This window comes from Pan paniscus, chromosome 15 (genome assembly GCF_029289425.2).
Source record: "Pan paniscus chromosome 15, NHGRI_mPanPan1-v2.0_pri, whole genome shotgun sequence".
Lineage (NCBI taxonomy): Eukaryota > Metazoa > Chordata > Mammalia > Primates > Hominidae > Pan > Pan paniscus.
In genome coordinates, this window is record NC_073264.2 from 42740294 (window position 1) to 42766282 (window position 25989).

At 36.3% G+C, this 25989-nt stretch overlaps 1 protein-coding gene across 8 annotated transcripts in view; it reads left to right on the forward strand.

The window, feature by feature from the left end:
• The first annotated feature begins 9 nt into the window (after window positions 1-9).
• The window catches only part of LRFN5 (leucine rich repeat and fibronectin type III domain containing 5), a 295601-nt gene continuing 269621 nt past the window's right edge, over window positions 10-25989 (forward strand). For 4 of the 8 annotated variants that reach the window (XM_034937496.2, XM_063596060.1, XM_063596064.1 and 1 more), the window contains exon 1: window positions 78-1905. The gene's annotated coding sequence lies outside the window, so the exon portion shown is untranslated. Of the gene's footprint in view, window positions 1906-25989 lie in introns of all 8 variants that reach the window. The other 4 variants (XM_034937494.4, XM_063596062.1, XM_063596063.1 and 1 more) reach the window with 2 other exon arrangements.

A 25989-nucleotide genomic window follows, 5' to 3' on the forward strand; every position in this document is an offset into this window, starting at 1 on the left:
CCGCGCCTCCTCAGCCTGGGGATTTCCTGGCGCTTCGCCGGCCCTCTCCGCACCCCCCTGATAAATCGGTTCAGAACCAGTCTGGCTGGGAGGCCCGAGGGCTGACAGCAGCGGAGCGGCCCCGGCCGGGGTCTCACGGACTCTCGGGGTCTGGCCGACACGGCCGCTCCCGTCACTGCGGCGCGGGCTGAGCTCACGGCCGCGCGCCCGCCGCCGCCGCCGCCGCCGCCTTCATGCTGCAGCGCAGGGCTCAGTTCCACGCGGCCAGGAGGCCGCCGTTGCCCGCACGCGACGCTTTGGGAAGCCCAGCTCCCGGGTCCGCCCCGGCCGCGGCCGCAGCCCCGGACCTCGGCTGCTTGCCTCGCGCCTGAACTGCGGACTCGCCCCAGCGCGGTGGCCAGCGGGCGGGGCGCTGTGTGCAGCGGCGCGCAGGGAGGCGGTGAGCGTGTGCAGAGCTGCCCGAACGGAGGAGTATGTATGTGTGTGCGCGTGTTTGCGTGTGTTTGAGCGTGTTTTTCCTTCTTCCCTTGAGGATGTGAATTGTTTAGCAGATGGCTGCTCCCTTAGGATTCTTGACTTCGGGGAGCTCTGGGCTGTGAACACAACCCACCCATATAATCCATTTTGCACGGTCGGTTATATCAGAAAAAAAAGCGCAACTGGACGGGGGTGGGGCAGACCAACGAAACCTTCTAGACAGACACACACACATTCAGAGGAGAGAGGAAGAATTGAAAGACTTGAGAAGACTTTGATAACCTCCCTGCTGGCCCTTCTGTTTTCCGGAAAGATCCTGGATGTTGGCTACCTTTTCAAGTCATCTTGGCATGTCTCTAGTGTTTTGTAAGCCGCTTTCCAGCTAGCTGCGTGTGTGTGTGCGCGCGCGTGTGTACGCGCGCGCCTATCTGATGCATTTGACTGTCTTTTATCCAACTGCCCAGAAGCAAATGTGTTAACTCGGCGATGCGCCTTCATGCCCGGGTTCTTGCAGAGCTCTGAGGACGCCCAGACCCATTTTCCTGGCTGGATTTGGAGCGGCTGCTGGGCTGTGGACCCAGGTGTGTGGATCGCTTTATCCAGAAGCTTGGAAAGCGCCAATATTAACCTGCTTCCAGGTACATCACAAGGTCAAGAGAGTGTCTTGCAGCCCTCTTGTTTTCGTGTATCTACACCTTCTTCTCTTGGCCAGAAGGATATTTACGTTTTGGTTCACAGCATTTGAAGCCAAAAGTTCAGCCCTTCGAACTGGTTTGCTATACAAAATAAAACAAAACAAATAAGGTAATGAGGATTGCTTATTAAACTGCTTAACAAAATCCCCGACTCTTCCTCAGCCCTTTCTCGGCTCCCTCCTCCCCACCAAAATGTCACCAGCTCTTGAATTACGTGGATTCGGGTTGGAGGAGAACTTGAAGGAAACGTGATTAAAGGGCTATGCGAGAACGCTCTCTTTGCTGCCCGCGGTCCGGTGGGCTTCGAGGCCAATCGTGAGAAGGACCGGTTCCCTCCGTGCTGCTTCCTCCCCGTGCAGTGCTGGGTGTGCGTGTGCAAGTGTGAGTGCAAGTGCGCGCGCGCCCGGGTGCGAGTGTGTGTGAGTGTGAGCGTGTGTCTGTGTGTGCGTGCGCGGCCGCCCTGCCTCTGCCCGTTCCCCGGGCGCGGAGCCGCGGGTTTCATGGGGCGATTGCAGCGATTCCCCCACCCAGCGCGACCTGCGGGCAGCGGCGGCAGTGGCAGGAGCCGCCTTTCCGATTCCCTACGATGCGGGTGCTGAGCTATGGCAAAGGGCAGCGAAGTGACGAGCGAGACCAGCGTACGACTGTGAAAGCCACCTGGAGCCACCTTGCCGGGATTGTACCTGCAGGCAGAAAGTCTTCCTACGACCGTCTTTTCCCCTAGAGGCACCAGGTAACAAACCAACGATTACTCGCCTCAGCCAATTTCCTTTTGATCTTGTTTCTAGTGTCTTATCTGCATTGCAGGCTACTTTACTTATTAATGTTTTGAAAATCATTGGGAAGGTTGGGTATCCAAGGGCGCCTGCTCTGTGATTTTGTAATACGATTTCTAGTAGGTGAAATATAAATCTATACCTAAGCACTTAATCTAGTAGTGAAAGCTTTGAGAATATGGATGTGCTCCACCCTGAGGATATTTTTTGAGAGCTAGGCGTGTGGAACCTGTTTGAAGATGCCAGAGATCAAAATTCTGTGTTTCCTTCAGGCTGTGGTTGCCACGGACCATTTGGTACCCAACCCTTTCCAGATTGTGGAGTGTGAGTGGGTGTTTGGTTTCCACCCATCATTTAAACCAAAGATCTTTTCTACCCTTTTCTACCTCTGGTGCCAGGTTGTTTTCCTTTCCTTGTTGTGGAGGAGCTTGCCAGATCTTTTTAGTAGTTGTAAATTACGCATCTGGAGACTTTGACTCGAAATGGAGTTTTCTTGGAACTTGGTTTGCATGAAAGGGAATACATATTGTCACGGCTGTGTGTCTTGAGATATGGTGTTTAACTGCCAGGACGTGCTTTTATGTAGCAGAATAAATCCATGAAAGAAGTCATTTTTATATCTAGCAGAACCAGGCTAAAACGATAGCCACCACCCAACATTCTCTCCAGCTGTATTGTCCCCGTCACGGACACGCAACTCCTGTGCGCGTTTTTTTTGTTTGTTTGTTTGTTTTGTCCCTGTATAATAGATATTTTGAATTTTTTTTTCCGGTGCCTTGATTTACAAGGAGCAGGTTGGATTTGCGACTGCCTAATTAACATATTGGGTCTGGTATGTTAAAATGAGATTCCCATGGCCGGCTGAAGCAGAACAAATGTAGTTAACTTCCAAAGCCCTTTACCCTGGCGCCTTTTTTTCCCCTGAATTCCCTTTCGTCTTATCTCAGCGCCCGCCCCCATCGGAAAATTTCACTCCCTTCTCGAAGACATTAGAATTAACAAGATAAAGCACTTCCAAAGTAGTCTCATCAATGTTTTATTCCATAGTGAAGACGGTCTGAATAATTTAACTAAGGAGTGTTCGTTTGTCTCCCGCCTTTGGGAGCTGCTTGGTGGCTACATTCAGCGGAGGATTTGGCCCAGCCAAGCTCAGGGTGCCCTGCTTCAGGAGGCAGTGACTGGGGCTGCTGGGGGGCGGGGGGTTCTCTTTGCTAACGCCGTTTAGGAAGTGTAGGGGCGCTGCCTGATTTTCCCCCACTCGCTGCATTTCTATAGATATCCATATGATGGCATTTGCAGACTTCTAGCTGGCCGATAGCTGCTCTGCTTGTCCCTGCGCACTGACGTCCCCAACTCCTCTTCGAGTCTGGGCTCGGTTGCTGCTGCAGCCCTCGCAGGCTGGTGGTGCTACAAGGCCATGTATGCAGCGGGCTTTGGGGGCTGGGCTCTGCCACTGCAGCTGGCAGGACGGCTTTGACACTTTCTCCGGGCAGGGCGGAAGAGCTCAGCGGACCCCCTGGCAGACAGCAAGCGCATCGTGGCCGAGGCGGCCGCCTGGATGCGAGAGGAGGGAGATGCCCAGAGCCACAGAGGAGCGTGGAGGGCGGTGGTGTCCTGTCTTTGCCTGCAAAACCTTTCTCTCTCTCTCCCTCCCCGCGACAATGAATATTGAAGAATATGGAAGGAAAGCTGGCTACAAAAATGTCTTGATATTCAAATACTGCATGATTTATCAGGATTAAAAACCTGAAGCTAAGTGTGTATTTCCTAGATTTCCATTTGTTGCTCTTTCTTCCCTCCCTTCTTGCTCTCCTCGGTTTGATCATGTCATTTATACCCGTATTGTTTCTAGTTGAAACACCTCTGTAAAGTCAATTAACCTCTCTCCCCCACCTGGTACCCAATAAACGTGAAAGAGGAGAACATGATTTCCACTCTTCAGATAGATTTGCTTTGTAACTTCTAGCTCCAGGGATAACCGAGGAATGACACAGAAGATATCTCGACTTTAACAGAACTTTCCCCCTCTGAGGTCCCAGGGAAGGTTAAAAAAAAAAAAAAGTGTATTGCCTGGATTAAATAACGAAATAAATGAAAGATAACAGATAATTGGGAATAAATTTTAAAAAGGATTTTTTTCTTTTATCTTCTCTCTCTTTTTTTTTGTCTTTTAATGAATTTACTTCTAATCCTCTTATCACTCAGAAAATCTTAGAAATCTGATTTGTGTATTCTAAACGTCTGACAAGGACCCCACTTTGTCCTCCCAAATTACCCCAGAATACTATTACAACAGTATTGATATCATACTTACAATATTTGTTAGCGAGTAAGTCATACCTATCTAGAGAGTGCACAAGAAAAAAGAAATGCTGGTGAATATAGGTACTTGGAAAATAAGGTGTTTTCATCACCTCCCACCTATTTCACTTTCTTCTGGCCTTTTCCCACTAAGGACTCGATTTTTGCAGGTTAAGCTTTGTTCTTCCGCCCTCAGCCTCAGGGAAGGCAAAGCAAATGCATTAAAATGGATGCTGAATGCTCAGAAACCTGAACATAGATGATGGTGTGATGCATGTTTGAAAATGTCACTCATTGGTGCAGATTGGAGTTAGGTTAAAGGTCATACTAAATAGAGCTACTAGCACAAGGTTACATGCATAGAAGTTCCTAAGGCGGGGGGAAAATATTTCTGCCACCTTTTTCTTCTCCCTTTTCTGGAAAAATGGAGAGGGTACAAGTTACTTTGAAAATCTAAGTCCACTGTCCTTGTTAAGAATTGTCTTTAAGTAGAGCTGGCCTGGCTCACTAGCCTGGTTCATTGATGAGTTAACACTTTAGGTATTGATAGGAAATTTCCCAGCCAAAAGCCTCCTTCTTTGTAAGCCCTTTTTTAGTCACTATTAATAGGGACAGAACAATAAGATATCTATAAGAACAAGCATAAGCAGATAGGCGAAAAGAAGTTGCCACTTGATTCTTGAACCTTGGATAATTTCTTTTAGTCATTTTTTTTCCCTTTCTCTTTTCAAGAGGAGAATGACCTTGAACACCAGCCTTCTGTTCTTTCACATACGTCTCTCCTTCCCTCGTAGATCTAATGTGTATATGAGCACACACACCTTGTTTTTGAAATATGAGATTCCTGTGCTGGTGTTTTGGGAGAAGTTCATAAAGGTTTAGTTCTGACTGATAGCAGCCAGAAGTGATTTCTTTCCTTTTTCTCAAGAGGGGATAGCAAGAGCTGTAGGTACCTGTGGGAGAATACCCCCACCCTATTCCCTCTTCAATTATTTTTGTCTCCTCTGTCATTAAATGGATTTTGGGTGTTAAAGCAGTATCTAGTTATGGCATTGGTGTTTAAATGATTTTCATATGTTATATCATGTTTTATCACTCTTTCATCTTTTCATAAATGACCGTCATTTTCCTTTGTCCATTTAAATCAGTGATCTGGATCTTCTTGCTGTTTGAAGCACTTTTGGCTTAGTAGTTTTGCTGAGTTTTCTTGCTGGTGAAATTGAGATCTTGCTTTCTGCTGACCTATTGCTGTGATATATGGTTGGGATGAGATGCTTGCAGGTATCTAACAATATTTCTGCCTCTACATGAAACTACTGCATAATATCTACTAAATTATATATTTAAAAATAAATGTGTCATAAATAAGATTGCTAATAAGTATTATTGCCAATTTTGAGGCTGGGAAAAGGAAGCTACTTGAAACTTCCTAAAGGCTTAACTGGCTAACCTATTAGCTTATTTCAGTGATTTTTATTTTCTGTTTACTTAAAAATGTAACATATTGGCGTTATCTTCAGGGTTTTGTATATAGTATAATGAATTTTATGTTTTATGTATTATTGAAGAGTAAAACTGGAAATTTGGACCTTATAGGTGTGAGAGCCCCTAGAATACATAACTAGCAGATAATTTTGCTAAATCATTCCAATGACACACATGTGCATACTCTGTCTTGTTCAACAAGCCTTGAGAGTGAGACTTCTTATTCTGGTTGCAGAGCCCACATTTTTATTCCCATGGCATCCTTCAATCATTGAGGACTATTTAGAACCTAAGGCTGTATAATTTGTTCATTACATGGTATGTGCATGGTGAAATTAAGAAGTATTATGTTCATAATTATTGAAGCTATTCCAGTTAGAGGTGAACCATTTTTAGTATGCTCTACCAACATAAATTGTATGTTATTATGAAAATTCCAGTTTCATATAACAGAAGACAGAAATATAAGAATTTAAGTCAAAGATAGCCAATGCTACTTTTAAGCTTTTTCATCATATTGTTGTGAAAGATACTGTGTTGACAAAATGATTTTTAATAAACATAATTTAATTTTACATAAACATTTTATGTGACATAATTTAATACTAATTATGAAGTTGGTTAATAAGTGATAAAAATTACAATGGAATTACATGGTTATACAACTCTGCTGTCTATCATTTTACTGATTCCAAGTAAACCACATGAAAAGGATTTATTGTTTAAACTACAGACTACATTTGTAATATTTCTTAGAAATTGGTTTTCATAGACAATGTTTAAGTTACATGGTCATATTGGCAGGAAAATGTCAACCGACAAGTTTTGTTCTTCTTAGAAAATATGTCTTCTTTGGGCATATACCCAGTAATGGGATTTCTGGGTCAGATATTATTATGGTTCTAAGTCTTTGAGGAATCACCACACTGTCTTCCACAATGGTTGAACTAATTTACATTCCAACCATGGCACATATTTACCTATGTAACAAACCTGCACGTGTACCCCAGAACTTAAAATAAAATAAAATAAGAAAATATATCTTTTTACAAAAGAAATCTATCAAAACTCAAAGCTCACACTGTTCTTGCATTTTTTTTTTGTGGGAACATATATATAATTTATTGCTCTAAAAAATCTTCCCAACAAATATTTTGAAAATGGCATTATAATCCTTGTGGAAAACAATTGTAGAATTTTGATAGAAAATGGAATCTATTTTAGATTTTACAAGAATGAAAGACTCTAGAAAAGAAGTAATACAATAAATGATTAAGGTTTCAGCATACTTTTAACAAATTCTGGGAGCAGTTTCTGAATTCTTAGAAAAAAAACAAAAAAACTAATTCATTCAATAGATGCTCAATCAGAAATAGCATATTTAATCAGGAATGGAAGCCTAAACAATGCTGTTTATCTTGATCTATTTTCACTCTACCATGTTCAGCTCTTTTGAGGAAGTGCTCAAGAGCCTTGAAGGACAAACTTCAATTTACTTCTTGATTCCAGTCTTCATTTTTACTCCTTGTTTTCTATCTTCAAGTAGGTTTTCCATGGATTTTAGTGGTATTACCTCCCGAGTAACAGAATATTTGTATTAATGTGATTTACTAGTGGGGACATACCAACTACATTACTGTGAAACCTAACTTTCTCTTATCTCCTTTGGAAATATAGGATGTGGTACTTTTCTTATTAATTAGCTCTCCTTTTATTACTTTTTTATGGTGTGAAGATTTGTCAAGTTTTTGAATTGTTTATTTGCACTTGTTTTTATTAGTGTTTAGACATTCGTACAGTAACATTAAAATACATATAATTTATATGGCAGCATTGAACACTACATGAGTAGTGCATATGCTTTATTTTACGTGGATAGATATCTTCAGATGATTAATATTTACAAATATTTTAATTTGGAATCCCGCACTCAACAAAAATAGGCCTAACTTTAAGTGAAAAGTTTAAGGTTATTTTTAGGAATTATGTTAGGATATTTGCCATGTATTGACTGTTCAAATATCAGGCACTTAAACAATATATTACTGGACATTGGGTCCTGACCTCAATAACTTATTTTCTTAGTAACATGAAAAATATAAACAAATTAATAAGCTTGAAAGTAATTTATTAACTGAAACTTTTAGTTCTATTTTGATGTTCTACGCTTTGTAGTAGGAGAGAGAGAAGAAATTAAGAAATCATGGCTGTGTTTTGTAGAAGTTGGTATTGTGCAGTAGTTAGAAAAAGGAACTATGGAATTCTACCCTCCTTGGTCACAGCCCTGTATAACCTTGAACAAGTCTTTGAACTTCTCTGAGCATCAGAATCCTCACCTAAGAAATAGGGCTAATAATATGACTTATGCAATCAGACGGTCTGGAGGTTTCAGTGATATAGTTCATTAGGCACCTGACTGTTATTATCATTATCACCATCACCATGATCATCTCATCATTAGCTAGCATGAGCACCAAGAGGGAAAGTATAAAGGAGGTAATAATCGTATGGCTTCAAAAGCTCACCAGACCAGGGGTCATAATATAGTCCAGTGTCTTCAGCAACCAGGCAGAAGATGTAAAGCGAGAATCTAGCTGAGTTTAAGAAATCGTAGGCTGTATTTCTAATACTCTGGAGAGTGCATGACTTACCCACAGATGTTCAAATTTATATTCATTTTAATCTCTGATGGACATGGCATTAGGCAACTTGTAAGTTCTCCTGACATATATATTCAATCTTAAATTTTTTTTAAAGCATCTCTGCCAAGTGGTCATCTTGACTAAGCTTGAGTAACTTTAGTGATTCCCAAATCACTCCAACTAAAATATATTATTTCACTTTTATATAGATGTATTATAATTTTCTCCTTTAACTTGAGCCAAAACTCTGGCATCTTGTTGCTTCTAATTATTTTTAGCATGGTTGAAAGAGGCACACAAGTCTAATTCCTGAGATAGTACTTCGAGTGTTTGCACTGAGTTCCTTGAAATTTCCAAACCACAATTGCTGTGCTTATGACTAAACATATCTTGGCCCTAAACTGGTTTGGGACAGTTTTCTGTATATCGTGATTTCAAGTCCTTTTACCTTTAATGGTTAATAAATGTTAGCTATCATTAGTCTTCATCATCACCATTTTCTGGAATGTTTTCATTTGTTATCCAAATTTTCGCTGAAGCATGACAACAACCACGTGGGTAGACTACTGTCGAGTTAAGCAGGGCCATTACTTCATTGCTTTTGGAGCAGAGAAAGCAAGAAAATGCTGTAACTCTCCAGCCGGCACTCATTTTAGATGTTACCATTTGATCAATGTTTTCTTCTTGCTGATCCTCTTTTTTTAAAAAATATATACCTCTTTTTTTAAAAAATAAAAATTATTTTTAAACATTTTTGTGGATACATAGCAGGTGTATATATTTCTGGGGTACAGGAGATGTTTTGATACAGGCATGCAATGTGAAATAAGCACATCATGGTGAATGGGGTATCCATCCCCTCAAGCATTTATCTTTTGAATTACAAACAATCAAATTACACACTTTAAGTTTACCTCTTCAAGATGCAACAACTGGTCAATCCAAGTTTGATCACAGGATTAAACGTATTTGCTATTATGAATCTTGACACTTTTTGAACATTCAGATCATATGATTTACTCATGATGACAAAGTTACTTAAATCTTTCCCAATAAATAAAGAAAATTCACTCATATATTTTAATGTTATTGTTCATAATAAATATGAACAACAATGAAATGGAGCAACACAAGAAGAGTAAATTTTCACCTTACTCTAAGGTGACTGGCTGGCTGCATCATGAGCTGTCTGTTCTAGACAAGAATGACTCAAGCCCATTCTTTAATTCCTTTAACATTTATTTGGCATTTAATGCATACTTGGATTTTCTGCTAACCATTTCTCCTTTAAGTCACAGAAGCCAAAATGGCATAGATGCCACTCTAGAAAAGTTGCAGTCTAGAGTGAGAAACAAACATTCTTTCAGAGAGGAGCCCTAGTCCTTAATCAGTCTTGATGACATTCTCACACCTTTTCCTCTAGATGCCATTGATCTCTAGATTATTTACTAAATTAAGTTTTGTTACCTCCTCCATTGTTTAATAAAATTGATGATTAAGCTCCTAGCAGTTTTTCAGCCTCTATATGAGGTTATCTAATTCCTAAAAGAGGGAACAATAATTTGAATACAGAAGAAAATGACATGTAAACTTACTTGACTAAGTATCCTGGTAGAATGAGTCTTTTGGTTATCAGCATTATCCATAGTCTTGAATGTTGTCTTTAGGCATCCTGTTTAAAAATTATTAAAAGTATTGCATTTGATGTGAATTCAAATAGTTGTCAAGATCAACACACCACATCTAGGTATAGTTATTTTCTTAATGACTCCTTCAATATATATGTTAGTGATTGCAGAAGACCCTTGGGACCAATCCAAGATATGTTTAAGGCAGTTTATAAATTTGCCCCTTCTTTTATTCTTTCTGTCTCAACTGTAAAGTGTTTCTTCGATTTTCTTTGCTCTTATATAGCTAATTGTTGTCAGTGTACTTGCTTTCTTTTTAAACTTCCTGATAGGAACTTACTAAGAAAATAATAAGATTGCTAGGTATGTTGGTAAAATAAGGACCTGAGGCTGAATGAAAGTCTAAGCCTTCATCCTCTGGGACAAGCACATGAGCTTTCCCTGTACTTGATGAGGATAGCACTCAAAGATGCTAATATAACTTGGATAATATATAATGGATGATGATGATCATCAGCATCATCTTCATCATATTCTGAGAAGGTGGTCTTTTCCTGGCACTGTAGATTTTTACTTTTCTGTACTCTATGCACTAACCCTATAGCTTTATCATGATTGTCTCTGTTTTTTAGAGGAACATACTGAGGCCCAGGGTGGTTAATTTGCTTGCCCATGATTATACAGCTAAGATGATAGGGCTAAAATTAAAATCCAAACATTTTTGATTCTAAAGAGGATGCTCTGTCGGCTACACCTAGGGGATTGCCCTTTTCTCCTGCTTATGGCTGTTTTCCATTGATTATTACAAAAAATGTGTTTTTAATCTCCTTTAAGGATGATGAGCATCCTCTGATCATATATCCTATTTTTAGTTTCTCATGTGCTTTTGGTACTCTATGAACTGCCATGTCTTATATCTGTATGTTTATAAAAGCACTTTATCCACTAGGAGATTCTGTAGTTGTTTGTATTGAGAAGGTATTTGCATCCTGAGTCTGGGATATAAATATATACTAAAACTTTTTGATAAAATAGTGTGATTTTGGGTGATTTGCCCTCTTTAATTTTCAGTTACCATCTGCAGGAGGGACTGACATGCCATTTAAATGGACTGGTATGCTGTAAGTAATAAATAAATGTTCAGGTTAACATGTTTCCTAGTGCAAAGAATCAGAACATACTGCAATATCATGATGGGGTGAAACTTACAGATCATCTGTCCATCATGAACACTCTGGCATTTGTCTCATCATGTTCTACCTTCCACTCACCTCTTCTTTTGCTGTGCTACTTGTGTAGACTGCTGTTGATGCTCTTAATGAGTGCTTCAGGTGTTACTCCTGTTACCTCTTCCGTTTGGCAGAGGGTGGAAAAGAAGGCACTTGACAAACTCATTTTCTCATCTTGAATCACTGTTGTTATTTCCATGACAGAGGGGCTAGATAATGGGCAGTCAAAATCTGGGCTTAATTCTAGATATAACTGTTATCAGGACAAATCTTTTCTAAAGTAAGCCCTGTCATGTTTTCCTATCTGTAAGCTACGTTGTTACCTCTTGAATTCAAAATGGCCGCAAATTCATTGCAGTGCTTCTCATCAAGAATAGATGTGTGTTTCTCTTCTCTTTGAATCTGAGCTGGCCTTTTTACTTGCTTTCAACAACAGGGATTGCAGAGGTGATATGGTATAATTTTCAAGCCTAATCCTCCAGAGACTATGTAGCTTCTACTCTGCTCTTTTCAAAAAATGTTACCATTATGTGAAGAAACATGGATTCCTCTGCTGAGGACAGGTGGCCTGGCTAACAGCCAGCTCCAATGGCCAGACACGCGGATGAGGCCACCTGAGACCATTCACACACATTCAAACCTCCAGATAATTATAGTCAGAAGATTGACCCCAGGTGAGACCAGCAGAAGAACTAACCAGCCGAGGCTAGCCCAAATTGCTGACCCATAAAATCATAAACAAATAAAATGGTTGTTACTTTAAGCCACAAAATTATGTAATCAGAATAAATAACTGAGACACCTGTCTTAGGTACTGAGCCATAGCCAGCCACCATACCTCTCTAGAAGAAAAGCTTGGCTCTCTTTTTAAAAAATATTTTCAACAAATATTTGTTAAGTATCTACCATAGCTAAGCATGATGCCCCTCAATCCATGGATTCATATGTTTTTGAGGCAGAATATGTTTTTTTTCTTACACCTTTGGAAATATTTGCTGATTTCTCAGTAGGTAAAATTTTCTGTGATATTTCCTAACATGTGCATGATAAGTAATTTTGATTTGCCTAATTTATAACGTAGTGACTTATCATTGTATTAGAGAAGCTTCTCTGAAAAGGTTTTCCTCTTGTGCTAGGAGTAATGCTATTCACCTAAAACCCAAGGGAAAATTTGGCTTTTTTTTCCTCCAAGTGGTATTTGGGCTGGTTTAGTTCAGTGTGATATTCTGTAATTTCTCCAAGATTTCATTTTATCTTCTAATTATATTTTGGTGATTCATATTTACTATTCATTTCTTTTGTAAATTAAATCGATGTTGCACAATTACTTTATTCTGGGCCTTGATATTCATCTTTTAGTAAATAATCTCATTTATGTATCAAATTACTCTACAGGAATTTGACATACTATTACAGGTATAATGAGGTGCAGGGCATAGGTCATGGGGCATTACAATTATAATTTCATAACTTTCTGATTATTATTTATTTGTGGAAAATAATTAAAATGAGTGAATTTGACTTCAGTGTTTGTATTTTTAGTAAAAGAGATATATTTGTGAGGGGGTACCTGAAAATGCATGTCATATTCACTTAAATATTTTCTTCAAAGTTATTTTGTAATTGGGTTGAAAGCCTCCCTGGATTATGTTGAATATAAAATATTTTATTTATATTTTCTTTAGAATCTAATGTAAGATAGGTAATGTGTGGTATGCTTTTTATTTGAAATTTCTACTAGTAAATTCTAAAATAATTAGGTTCCATATGCTGCATATGGCAATATATGTATATTGCAATATATGTACATATATATGTACATACATATACACATACACACTGCATATACTATGTGTATTATATACGGTACATAAACATTGATTTTCTTGGCATATTTCTCAGTTTCCTTATCTGTAAAATGGGGCTAATGTTGATGACCATCCCAAAAGCTGTTGTGAAGAGTCAGTGAAATAATGTATTCCTAGCACCTCACACAGCGACTGGCAAATAATGGAATGCTCAAACAGCACTAGCAATTATTATTATTATATATTGAAAGTGAGAAAATTGCAATTGTACATAAAGAATAATTGTAAATATTTTTATGCATAGCATGATGGCTCTTTTAAAAAATACGTCTTTATATTTTACATGTTAGACTGTAATATTTGGCCTTAGTAGATTGTCAGCTTTGAAATCTGTTTGTAGTTTATTCTATTGAGACACAGGACCAAAGGGATCTTATAAAACCATATCAAGGCAGTAAATTTCCTTAAAGATTGATACAGAAATTGTTAAAAAAATAATTAAAATAAAAGCAAACTTTCCTACAGATCTACAGTAACTAACTATTGTTAAACTAACTGGGATATTTTAAAAGCAACGTCTCAAATAATATATGGTTCTAATAGGCAGGACCAATCCAGGTTGTTTAGGGTTTTGAAGTAACTTAATTTGGGAAATCTTTTAAAGAAAAAATTATGTAAAGTTACAAACACAAAAAGTAGGTAAAGTATCTTGGAAGGGGCTGGTTTTGTGGTACATGTGTCACTCTTATTAAGGACATGTTCGAAGAATTGAGGAGAGATGAGTAACTTGATTTTGTTTTCTATTTGGGAAAATTGATCTTATAGTAGCTTAGACTAATTTGTGTAACTTTTTTCCCATTGATGTCTATCTGTTTAATAGTTTTATTTCTTTTTTAAATTGAAAATTAAAATATTGTTTAAATAGCTATGTGAGTATATGACTATCGCACTTATTATTCTATTGGGATCAAAATAAATGGACAAATGAAAATGTGTAATCGATGGCCAAGTTTTCCCAATGATGTTGGGGAAAGCAGTTTTTTTTCCCAATTCTAAGTGTTGTCTGTACCATCACATTTTGAAAACATGGAATAAATAATTAGCTCTAATGTCTATATTAAACAAAGGAAGCAGATTCAAGGGCAATTTAAAACCAAGATAGGAAATTTAAGTGAAATATATCACTCTTGGTATAAAGTGTGTATTCAGGAGGTGTTGGTCAAATACATGAATTGATACATACATTAATAAATAAATATTGATTTTGGAATGTGGCCATAAAGCACTAAAATTTACTTACATGTACCAATAGAAGGAAACTAATTTTGTTTTTTATAGTCATTACCTCTATATTGGTATATATACTTTTAGTGATAGCATTTTGTTTACATTTGAGGATACACGAAAAAGAAAAGAGTCCTAATTTTTGAAATATGAGAGAGCCTTTGAATAACAATGTCATATCATTCTAAAGATTTTTTTCTATTTTCTGTGTCCCTATGTCCCCTGTGTGAAATACAGTCTATATTGGGAATGAGAAATTAGTATCAAGTCTCTCAAACTGATTCAAAGCCCATAACACAAAACTTTCTTGAATAGGGTGATCGGTATTGTAGGATTATCAGTGATTCTTAAGTGGAGAAACTATGTGAGCTGAATTTAAATGGAGTTAGCACTCACTGTTGCTGAATTGGTGCTATCAATAGTAATTTGAAGATATGCTTTGCCGTTTTAAACTGAAATGATAAATTGACTATGTATCAGTCCAAGGAGGAGTTGAGACCTACAGGTGAACAATGTGTAAAAAGAGTGAGACAGATGGAATTATATGATGGTCCCGAGCTTGTTGGAGTTCAGGTTCTGTAACTCGCATTTAACAGAATATTTTTGGTTTCAGCATCTAGAATTAAGGCTGGAAAATAGGGTTGTATCACTTAGAACTCATTTAGCAGGATGTGAAAAACTCAACCTAAATTGCCTCAGCATCAAAGGAATTTTTTTGTTCAGACAACCAATTGCAGGATTATTTTCAGGCATAGCTTGGCTCAGTATTTAAAAAGTTGAAAAATCAGGATGCAACTTTCAGCTCTGATTTGTCTCCATCGGTTCCTTTCTCAGATTTGGAGGGGTAGGTCAGGGTCGCTTCGCATCATAACAACACCACGTCCAAAGGCTGACGGAGAAAGACCATGAAAGAGAGGAAGGAAGGGAGAGAGAAAGTGGGAGATAGAAACTGTTTCCTGACAGTCCTAACAAAGATCCTTAAATTGATTCTTTTCAGCCCTAGTTGTTTGACTTGGCTCATGTTACCATCTCTGAACTTGGTTGGGAAGAATCAATGCACTATTTGATTTATTTAACCCTTCCTCCTTCTTGTCCTCTCTTTCTCTTTCCATCCCTCTTTTTTTTTTCATTTCTTTCAGAAATAGTTTATCTGAGAAGCCATTTTTCTGTCCCCCATGTGAAATTCAAAAGCCAATATACCTTTAGTGAACTTCTAATATTTTGGTTTGATAATTAGTGTTTCCTGCTTTAAGATTTCTTAGCAAATTTTGTTATTTTAGGTAAACAAATGGAAAATTGTCAAGCCACAGTCTTACAGCAAAATATTTGAAATGGCTGGATCTAATAGAATTTTACAAATAAAATTGCATCATTTTTCATTGAGAAGCTCACAACTGTAATATTTGTATAAGCTAAGCTTTGTCTTACGATCATAAAAGAGTAAAGGACCATATACATGTATGAATATACACATACTTTCAAATAAGCTTATTTATTTTTATCAAATACTGAATCTCTATTAATATGTATACTATATATTGTACTGTTCATAATTATACTTTAAAAGAAGTTTACAAATAAACTTAAGCTACAAGGTTGTGGAAATATAATCATCTTTCCTTCATTTTAAAATGAAATAAAATATAGTAAAATTATAGAAGGGAATATGACAATGGCTGCATTTAAATATAATTTTTCTTAAAAGTCTTAGGTAACTTCTTTTTCTTTTTGTTAGAGAGAGATCACACAAGTGCTGAAGAATTATTGTAGCTTTGTATTTGTTATCATGATCTATTTTGGAATAATCTGAAATACAGAATTCTCCATTATGATTTATCCAAGTCATACTCTTTTTTGATAGGGATAAATCTGTATTTACTTATCAACTTCCTTTTAGCTTTGTACAATAATTTAATTTTAAGCTTATATGAGACAAAAACAAACTCAATTTTAACTGAGTTATGATATACCATATTTTGTATTGACTTCTGCTATGATTACAGTTAGAGGAAGGAAATTACAAACCTTTGAGCTGGTGAGATCTAGGTCAGTTTGAGAGCCTCTGTTTCAGTATAATGTCAGCTCTGCTATTAAAGTTCAGCTTTCCAACCCTCTAAAGGGTCATTGCTTTTCTCTCAGGACCACAGCATTTCTACAGTCATTGAATAAATAATTTTCCATTTGACAAATAAAACAGCCAAAATTAACCTCCTGTGGTGATACAGTTAGACTTTGTGTCCCCACCCGAATCTCATCTTGATTTGAAGTCCCATACCTGCCACCTTGTGAAGCGGCTGCTTTGCTTTCCCGTAACTTTCCACCATGATTCTAAGTTTCCCGAGGCTTCCCCAGCCATGCTAAACTGTAAGTCAACTAAACCTCTTTCCTTTATAAATTACCTAGTCTCGGGCAGTTCTTCATAGCAGTATGAAAATGGACTAAAAGTGTGGGGATTTTAAAAAAATTCTCTGTGTTTGAGTTCCCAAGTGGCATGTCAGCAAAGTAATCAAACACACCTCTGTTTTGTAGGGGAATCAAATGTGGTTCAGTTACTTGTGTATGCAGTCTATATTAAGTGGTTTTAAGATCAGTTTTAAATACAAACTTTCAGTGACTTTGCTATAAAGCTGTGTGAGAACATTAAAAATATGTAGGCCCTACTCTAGTTTTAATTGGAAACTGTAGGGCAGTATCAACTTATATTATTATTATATTTTAATTGCACTGGGCAGGCTTCTTCAGGTCTAACACATTCTTTAAAAGTTGCATATTTATTTTGTTTCAGCTCACTTCAATATTGTGGAGATGGAAATCTGAAAGTCCCCTTTTCATAGTCATTTTTTGGTCAGAGTACTCTAAAATTTATTAACTAATTATGGTGAAATCACAACTCAGCATTCCATTTGGGAGGAAGTTGCTGACAGCCTGTGAAGAAAATAACGCAATGTGGTTAACTAATGTTCCTGTTTCCTATAGTGTAATGTAACTAGTTTAATAAATTACATGTGCAGAAATAATCTCCTGAATTATCAAGAAGAAAATAGTTCCTACGCCTCTACAACTAAGATGTTTCAGAGTCAAATACCTTGAGCTTCAGATATTCAGATTTTGAAATAAATAACCTCTACTCCTAACTTCAGCATGGGTAGCACATACTCCATATATTTCACTAGATAAACATACTTTGAAATATTTAATATTTTAAGTATAGTCCAAGACATTATACTTTTGTCATTTTAATCATTGTGGACTGAAATTTGAATGACTGGTTAATTTTCCTACAATTAATCCTTTTGTGAAAATTTCATTGCCACTATTTAATTAAAATCAACAATAGATTGTTCATAATCATGAACAAGGAGAATATACTGTAATATAATATTATATCATTTGTAGCCTCTTCAAATAATTCTTTGGAGAAGAGAAACATTGAACTAGAAGGTTAACAGCGAAAGTAGCATATAGCAAAAAATGGAAAAATAGAATCTTTTCCAATTTGGGTAGAGCAGATTTATTGTATGATTCTGCAGGGAATCTGAAAAGTGCTCTGAACACTCACTTTTAATTGAGATAACCTAAGTTTCTTGAAATGTAACCAGTGACAGACTAAAGTAACATTTTGATTAAGCAATGTTGAATTATGAAATACTGTTACTCTACATTACTGCTGGGAACCTTAATTGAAGTGCAGAATCTGACTAAAAGCAACAAAAGCAACTAAGCAAAAACAAAGAAGCAAAAGTTCTAAATCATGCTTTTTTAAAATCAGTTTCTTCACAGTTTACCTCTAAGTGTGCATACATGCACATACACATTCACAGGATTTATAATTTTTTCATTATCTTCCTTTGTTCCTCTATTTGGATTAAATAATGTCCCTCCTGCTTTTTAATTTTTTTTTCTTTTCATGTCTTATTTGCAAAGAGTTGACTATTTCCAGGTAAAATATCCTAATCATAGGCAATCAATTGCCAGTTTAATTTTTAATGAAGCAGCTTTAAGGATGTGCTTTTTACTAGTATTTCTATTCATATTTTTCTAAGATACAGATTGCTTTATTATCTTCATCATGATTAATGGATGAATATTTAAAGATAAATAATGAATGAGAGAGGATAGTACAATTATAGTCTGCTGTTCTTCATATAGTACTCTGTGTTGTACTCTAACATTGATATGGTTTGGCTTTCTGTCCCCACCCAGATCTCACCTTGAATTGTAATAACACCCATATATCAAGGGTGGGTTCATCTGGAGATAATTGAATCATGGGGGCCATTTCCCCTATGCTGTTCTTGTGATAGTGGGTGAGTTCTCATGAGATCCATTGGTTTTATAAGCAGCTTCCTCCTGTGCTGGGCACTCATTCTTTCTCCTGTCGCCCTGTGAAGAGGTAACTTCTGCCACGGTTGTAAGTTTCCTGAAAGCCTCCCCAGCCATGCAAAACTGTGAGTCAGTTAAACCTCTTTATAAATTACCAAGCCTCAGCTATTTCTTCATAGCAGCATGAGAATGGATGAATACAAACGTCATTAGAATAGTATACAGGTATGGCATTGGAATTATTCCTTAGATATAGTTGAACAGGTAAACTGTAATGGCAAGAAAGTTTATTGCTGTGTGTCAATAGCAAATAGCATATACTGACCTTTAATGATCATTTCTAAAATAGTCATATTTAACTTTATTTGACCTATAATAATCTCTATTAAAATGTGTATTTTATGAATTTTCACATGTACAAGGTAAAAAAAAAAAGTCAAGTACAACATCAAAAACACATTTAAACAACTTTATACAGCCTAAGTATTCATCAATGGAGTGTAGGTTTCTTAACAATCTTATTCTGCTGCTTAATTAAATTAAATAGGTCTATATTTGGTAATAAAGTAAGTTGCTGAAAATATGTGGTTACGTAAGCATGGAAGCCATTGTGGGTATGTTTCTTTGGGTAGAAACATACGTAGACACACATAAATGCACATTTGTGAATTTACATTTTCTGGAAGGATACATACATAGGCAAAAAGTAGATGGGAGTACTTTCTAGGGTGGGAGGTTCTAGGGTAGGAGGGTCAAATGATACTCAATTTTATCTTTTTTATAGAATTTGACACTTTTTACCTTGTTAATGTAAAAATTCATAGTAATAAAAAACAAATACATGTTTTAACAGAGATTATTATTATAGGTCAAATAAAGTTAAATATGAGTATTTTAAAATTATGATTAAAGGCCAGTATATGCTACTTACTGTGCTGTTAAATATGTATGTGCTAACTAAAACATCAGTGATATTTGCAAATTATTTTTCTATAAATAAATTAAAGAAATTTAGCAATCAAGCTTATCTACAATGTAATTTGTACTATATACAACAGACTGTATGCCTGGCTGCTAATGGGAATTTCACTAACAGTGGGAAATACCAAAAATACTAATTTTTGGGGAGTTTTTCTATGTCTTACAATGTAATTTTATGGAGGGAGTACCTGTAGAATCTGAACATCTAATTTAATTAAAGTAATACTAAACTTTTGACTTACGTGATAAAGGATATGTCATTTGGGGGCTCTATTTATGTTCATAGTGTTATGTTTATGGAGACAGGAATCTTGAATGTATTGTGCATCTCTACCTCTGGCCCTGGCACAATGTTCACTATGTAGATTAATGATTACATAATTAAGTTAAAAATACCATTTTTTCCTACAATTTAAACGTAATTTTAAGATTATGTTCGTATAATACAACTGTGTATTCTAATTTACTCTGATGTATTAGACAAAGAAACGAAAAGGTTAATAGGTTCTGCTAAGATGCTATTCTAGAAAAGTAATAATAGAAAAAAACACTGAATTCCACATTAACAGAGATAAATGTTTTATTTGGGTTTGTACAGAAGAATGAAGCTACACTTTTGAAAACATTTTGTCATATTTAACAGAAATATATTTGCATTGATGCATATTCCTAGAACAGAAGAAATACTTAAATCATATCTTTGCTCTGTACATTTTCAATAAACTTGATCAACAGTATAAAAGGATAGTTTTCACATTTAACTTTCACAGCAGAACTCTAAGGAGGTTAGCTTTTAAAGACTAATCTCTCACTTTATATTGAGATATAATTCACATAACAAGTAATTCATCTTTTTAGCGTGTACAATTTAGTGGTTTTTATTATAATTACAAGGTTGTGCAGCTTATCACCAGCATCTAATTTTAGGATGTTTTCATTATCCCTAAAAGGAACTCCGTATCTGTTAGGAGTCACTCCCCATTCCACCTCTCAGGAGGTTATTTCTGGGAAATGAGAAACAAGCAAAAGAAAAACAAACACACATACACAAAAATGAAACTTTATAAAAAATTCATTTCCCCAAGGGCCTTTTTCTTAATCTTTAGGATAATTAAACCATTTTTTGAAGCATTCCTCTAGGTACATTTTCCTTTTGTCAAGTGGTTTGATTTTGCCAGATTCTCATTTATTAGCAGCTATACATTTGAGTCTAGGAGTTATCCAACAAAATTCTCATTGACTTCATGAAATCCTAACCTTTATAAATGAAATTTCCATTCCATTTTTCCATAGCTATATTTATGTTTGTAATCCAAAAGTATTGATAAAGGAATCGACAACATGGTCGAATATATAGATATCTCTATGTTAATTTATGTGTCCATTTTTCTATGCTGGTATAATATGAAGAGACATTTGAATGGGGCTAATTATGTACATGAGAAATTCTTTAGTGGATATTGTAGTGACAATATTCTGCTTTAAGCAATCTTGTTATTTCAGAGACTTGAATAAATAATACTAGGTTAAGGGCCTCTTTGTATATCACTTGAAATTGTATACATTTTTTTTCTCTTGAGAAACAATGAAATGTACTTAGTTTCTATTTGTGCAATTGATGACTGAGGGAATTAATTTTATTTATTGCAGCTAAGAAAATTAGCATTTACTTAGTTTTTATTCTAGGCTTTAGTGACATTTAACTGATAGGTACTTTCAAGGATGCTGAGTTTCTTTTTGTTTGTTTTCACAACTGCTTCTATAATATGTGGTGAAAACTCTAGGAAGAGACTGTTCTGTAAAGGTGAAGCTAATCTGATCATTCAGCAGTGAGTTCTTGAATCCTCTATAATTTTAAGTTTCTTTTACCCCTCATTTATTCTTAACAATATCTTGCTTTTTTCTCACTAAGCTGTCAGTGAAGTCATTTATCAGAGTAGGCAAAAATAAAAGATTTCTATCTTTAGGCTGGTCCTCTTTTTCTCTTGTCAGGTTTTGCATCTTTAACTCATTGATTTATTCATTCAACAAATATTTATTGCTAAACGTCTTCCTGTTCCATAAAGAGTGGTAGGATCTAAAGACTGAGCAATAGAGTGAGACTTCATGTCTACAAAAAAAATTAATAACTTGCCAGGTGTGGTGGCATGCACCTGTAGTTCTAGCTGCTTGGGAGGCTGAGGTGAGAGGATCACTTGAGGCCAGGAGGGCCAGGCTGCAGCAAGCCATGATTGTGTCACTGCACTCCAGCCTCGGCAATAGAATAAGACCCTGGTATAAATAAATAAATAAATAAATAAATAAATAAATAAATGCTTAGCAGTAAACAAGAGAGAGATGATTGTTGTCTTGGTTGAATGTACAGATTAGGAGGCAATCAGATTCCCAAGCATTCATTGATTAAATGTATTGAGCACCAATATGATGTCTGATATGGATAGTAGCATTGAAGATATAGAGTGGATTTGCACGTGTGGGGACTGTGATAAAACAGGAAACTTCGTGTGCCCTGGCAGTGTGTAAGGTGACATCTCAACATCAGACTCACCTTCTGTGTCTCCTGTCAGCGCATACTACATGCACAGAGATGGTGCATGTTGGACTCGCTGTTTATGTCGAATCTACCTTTCTGACTCTCACAACTTCCCATTTAGTGTGTAAACTGTTAAAATCCAGTTGTTAGGTTAGATTCATCACCAGATGCTTTTAAAAAGTAGATATTTGTAGATATTTATAGATCTATATAGATATTTAAAGGCATTGAAGATGCCATATGTCTCTATATTTGCAAAAAAAATACATTCTGCAGTTATTTATGAGTTCTGGGGATTTTCCCACTTTTATTTTAGATCATGTATACTGCTCTGGCTCAAGTGTTGGGTTGAGAATGTCTTTAAAGATTATTCTTCATTAATCAAAAACTCACTGCCCTATGATTGTTTCTTGTATTGCACCATTAGATAATTTATCCAACAACAGGAGAATGGGATTTTACTGTTCAACCAGCTTCATGCTTACTTATTTGTGGGTTACATGTCCATGCAGCTTTATGGCCTTGAAAGGGTTTTCTATTACTTACTTGTAAAATAATGCCGTAGTTTTGCTTTATTTCACTCTCTTCAACACACTAAGATATTCAAAGTTTCTTGCATTTACTTAGGTTAGACAAATACCATTTTATTTCTCTGAATAAAATTTCCTAATTGTATAGTCAGTGTAGCTGATACAAATATTGTTCAAGGATAACTAAATTGTTTGTAGTTCTCTAAACGCACTAAGCTATTTCATGTTTTGGTGTCTTTGCTTTTGCTCCTCATTCTGCTAAAATGTCATTTTCCTGATCATCCTTTAATTAGTCATTCAACAAGATTTCCAAAATCTCCTTTGGAAGGAGGCATTCCCAGTGCTTCAAAGTTGAAGTTAGTGTCACATGTCTTAGTTCCCATACTGCACTCAAATCATATGTACTGGTGAGACCACAGGGGAGTTTCTTCTAAGTAGCTTCATAAGTTGCAGAATCAGTTCTAGGATCTTTGAGAAGTTGTTTTTTCTGAGAGCCTTACTTTTTTTTATGTAGTGGCTGTTTTGTATCAGAGCTTTATTTCGTTGTCACACACATTATATTTAAATCATTTATCCTTCTATTTACATACGAGACAGTCACTGATATCTTTGAGTATGGGATATATTTAGCTTCTTTCAATCTTTTTATCCAAGTACCTAGAAAGGTGCTTAAGATATTATCAACATGAAGCACTCAGTTATGTGTAAAGGCATTAATGATGTCATAAAACACAGGTGACAGTTTTCTCAGAGGTTTTCTCTGACCCTGTTAATGCTAAGCAAAAGATTTACTATAGAATGATATCTGAAAAAACTTTTATCAATAAAGAAGTAAGGGGAAGAGCTAGGAAGGACCTATATACATCTTGGTTAAAGCATTCCTCTGGATTAAATCACTTTAGGGCAAAGACTTTTTTTCAGTTTTGTAGATACCTGTCTGAATTGGCAGTTGGATCATGTAAATTCAATAAATACTGTTAATATTTATTGTTTCAAAAGTATAATGGGAATTGTTGATCCTATTCAAGGGTTTCTGAAGACTGCTTTTGAGAAATGCATGTCCTTAAAAATATGCTCTTGAATTACATTCTTCTCATTTGTTTAATATCAATCTGTATTGTTTGCTTAGAACTTCTAATTCCATGTTTTATATTATATACTGTAATTACTATTTATTTGTTGTCAATTTAGATAGATGTGCAGTAATGAAACATTGAGTAGAATTTCATTTATTTAAGAGCATTGCTATTTTGCACTATATACTTTTGAGAGAACATAAATGGGAAAAGATAATTTTCTTTTACTTTATTCATTTAACACATAACTGCTTCAATCATGGGACATAAATTTATCTGCTCGAATTTTCATTGGTCACTTGTAAAGTCTTTTATATATGATTAGAAATTATATTTTCTTGAGAGTTTCCTTTGATATTTATATTAGTTCTTTATCGTTTTGCTAATTATTTATATAAAGGTATTTCCTTTTAATTAAATGAATTTAACTGGAAGGCTTAACAATTATAATCTGGAGATCTTTTCTGATTTACCGACTGTTGGGGTGAATTAGGTTGGAATGGCTTATGTAAAGCTCTGGACTCTCTTCTTTTAATCCTCCCTCTTTTAATTTATACTGTATATTCCTGCAAGATAAATCTTCGTAAAGTGCTTCAGTCAAGTAATTTCCCCACTCAAAAACCTCTAGAGGTCCCTCATTGCTTACTAAATTAAACTCAAACTTGCTCTCTGACATTCATAGCCCTCCAAACCCCAATATAATCCAGCTCTAATCTCAACTATTACTATTCCTCTGTTTACACTGTTCACAACAGTAAGACAGAATTATTTGGCTTCCACAGACTCTATTTTATTTTTTTCCACTCTGTGTATTTTTCTGGGCTTGTTCTTCCTGGAACACTTGTTCCTGTATCATTCCATACTATTCAAATCCAATTGATCCTTCAGAGCCTATCTCAGAAAACCATGTCTGTGAGAAGCCTCTCCTGATTTATTTATTCAACAAGTATTTACCTTCCCAGGCATTAGTCAAGTGTACTGTGAATGAAAAAGACAAAAATCCCTATTATCCAGAGCTTACTTTTTAGCTAGGGGAGGTAGATAATAAATGAGGAAACATATAAATAAAAAATAAAGATTTAAATATATAAAATATGAAGTTATAAGAATTATGAAGGAAAATAGTGAATGTAAGATATCAAGTGTGGAGTTTGAGAGGGAGGGCTGATATTTTATTGAAAGTCATCAGGAACATGTCATCTCAGATGAGAAGGTATTTTTCAGAGATGCCTACTGAGAGAAATAATAAGTCATGAATATATCCAGAAGAACAGAGCCTGAGAGAGGAGTGAGTTCAAGAACCTTGGGGCAGAAGCAAGCTTAGCATGGTTATAAAATAGCCAAAGGGCAAATGCGGCTAAACAGAAATGAGTGAGCAGAAGAGTCACTGAAGTCAGAGAGGAGTAAGTCCTGGGGACCAGTTAAAGGACTTTGGTTTTCATTATGAAAGAGATGAGAAGCCACGGAGAGTTTTGAGCAGAGGTATGACCTGAAATGGCTTATATTATAAAGGATTGCTCTGGCTGCTGCCCTTGAATAGACTCTAATGACACAGAGGAAAAACAAGGGAGGACTAAACTCTATGCTGATCAAGACTTAGTGGTAAATTGAACCAGAGTTCTGGCGTAGGAAGTGACTAGATTCAGGGAAACTATCATAAAATAAGGAAGTACGTATAAAGGGTGAATAAGAAATCACAAGGAAAAAAAAAGTAGCATTTCAGGGAATAGTACTTCATCTTAATAACTATCATTCCTTTTTATTATGTTTGTTTCTTGTAACAGCTTCTTTACTATGCTATTACTTCCATCATCCATATGTAAATCTCATAACAGCCCTTTAAAAATGTAGGTGTTGTTGGCCGGGCGTGGTGACTCACACCTGTAATCCCAGCACTTTGGGAGGCTGAGGCTGGTGGATCACCCGAGGTTAGGTGTTCAAGACCAGCCTGGCCAACATGGTGAAACCCCATCTCTATTAAAAATACAAAATTAGCTGGCTGTGGTGGTATGCACCTTTAATCCCAGCTACTCGGGAGGCTAAAGGAGGAGAATTTCTTGAACCCAGGAGGTGGAGGTTGCAGTGAGCCGAGATCGCACTATCGTACTCCAGCATGGGCAATAAGAGAGAGATTTTTGTCTCAAAAACAAAAATAAAAGTATGTGTTGTTATTGTTACATTTATACAGATGAGGAACTTAGAATACAGAGAGTTTGAGTTA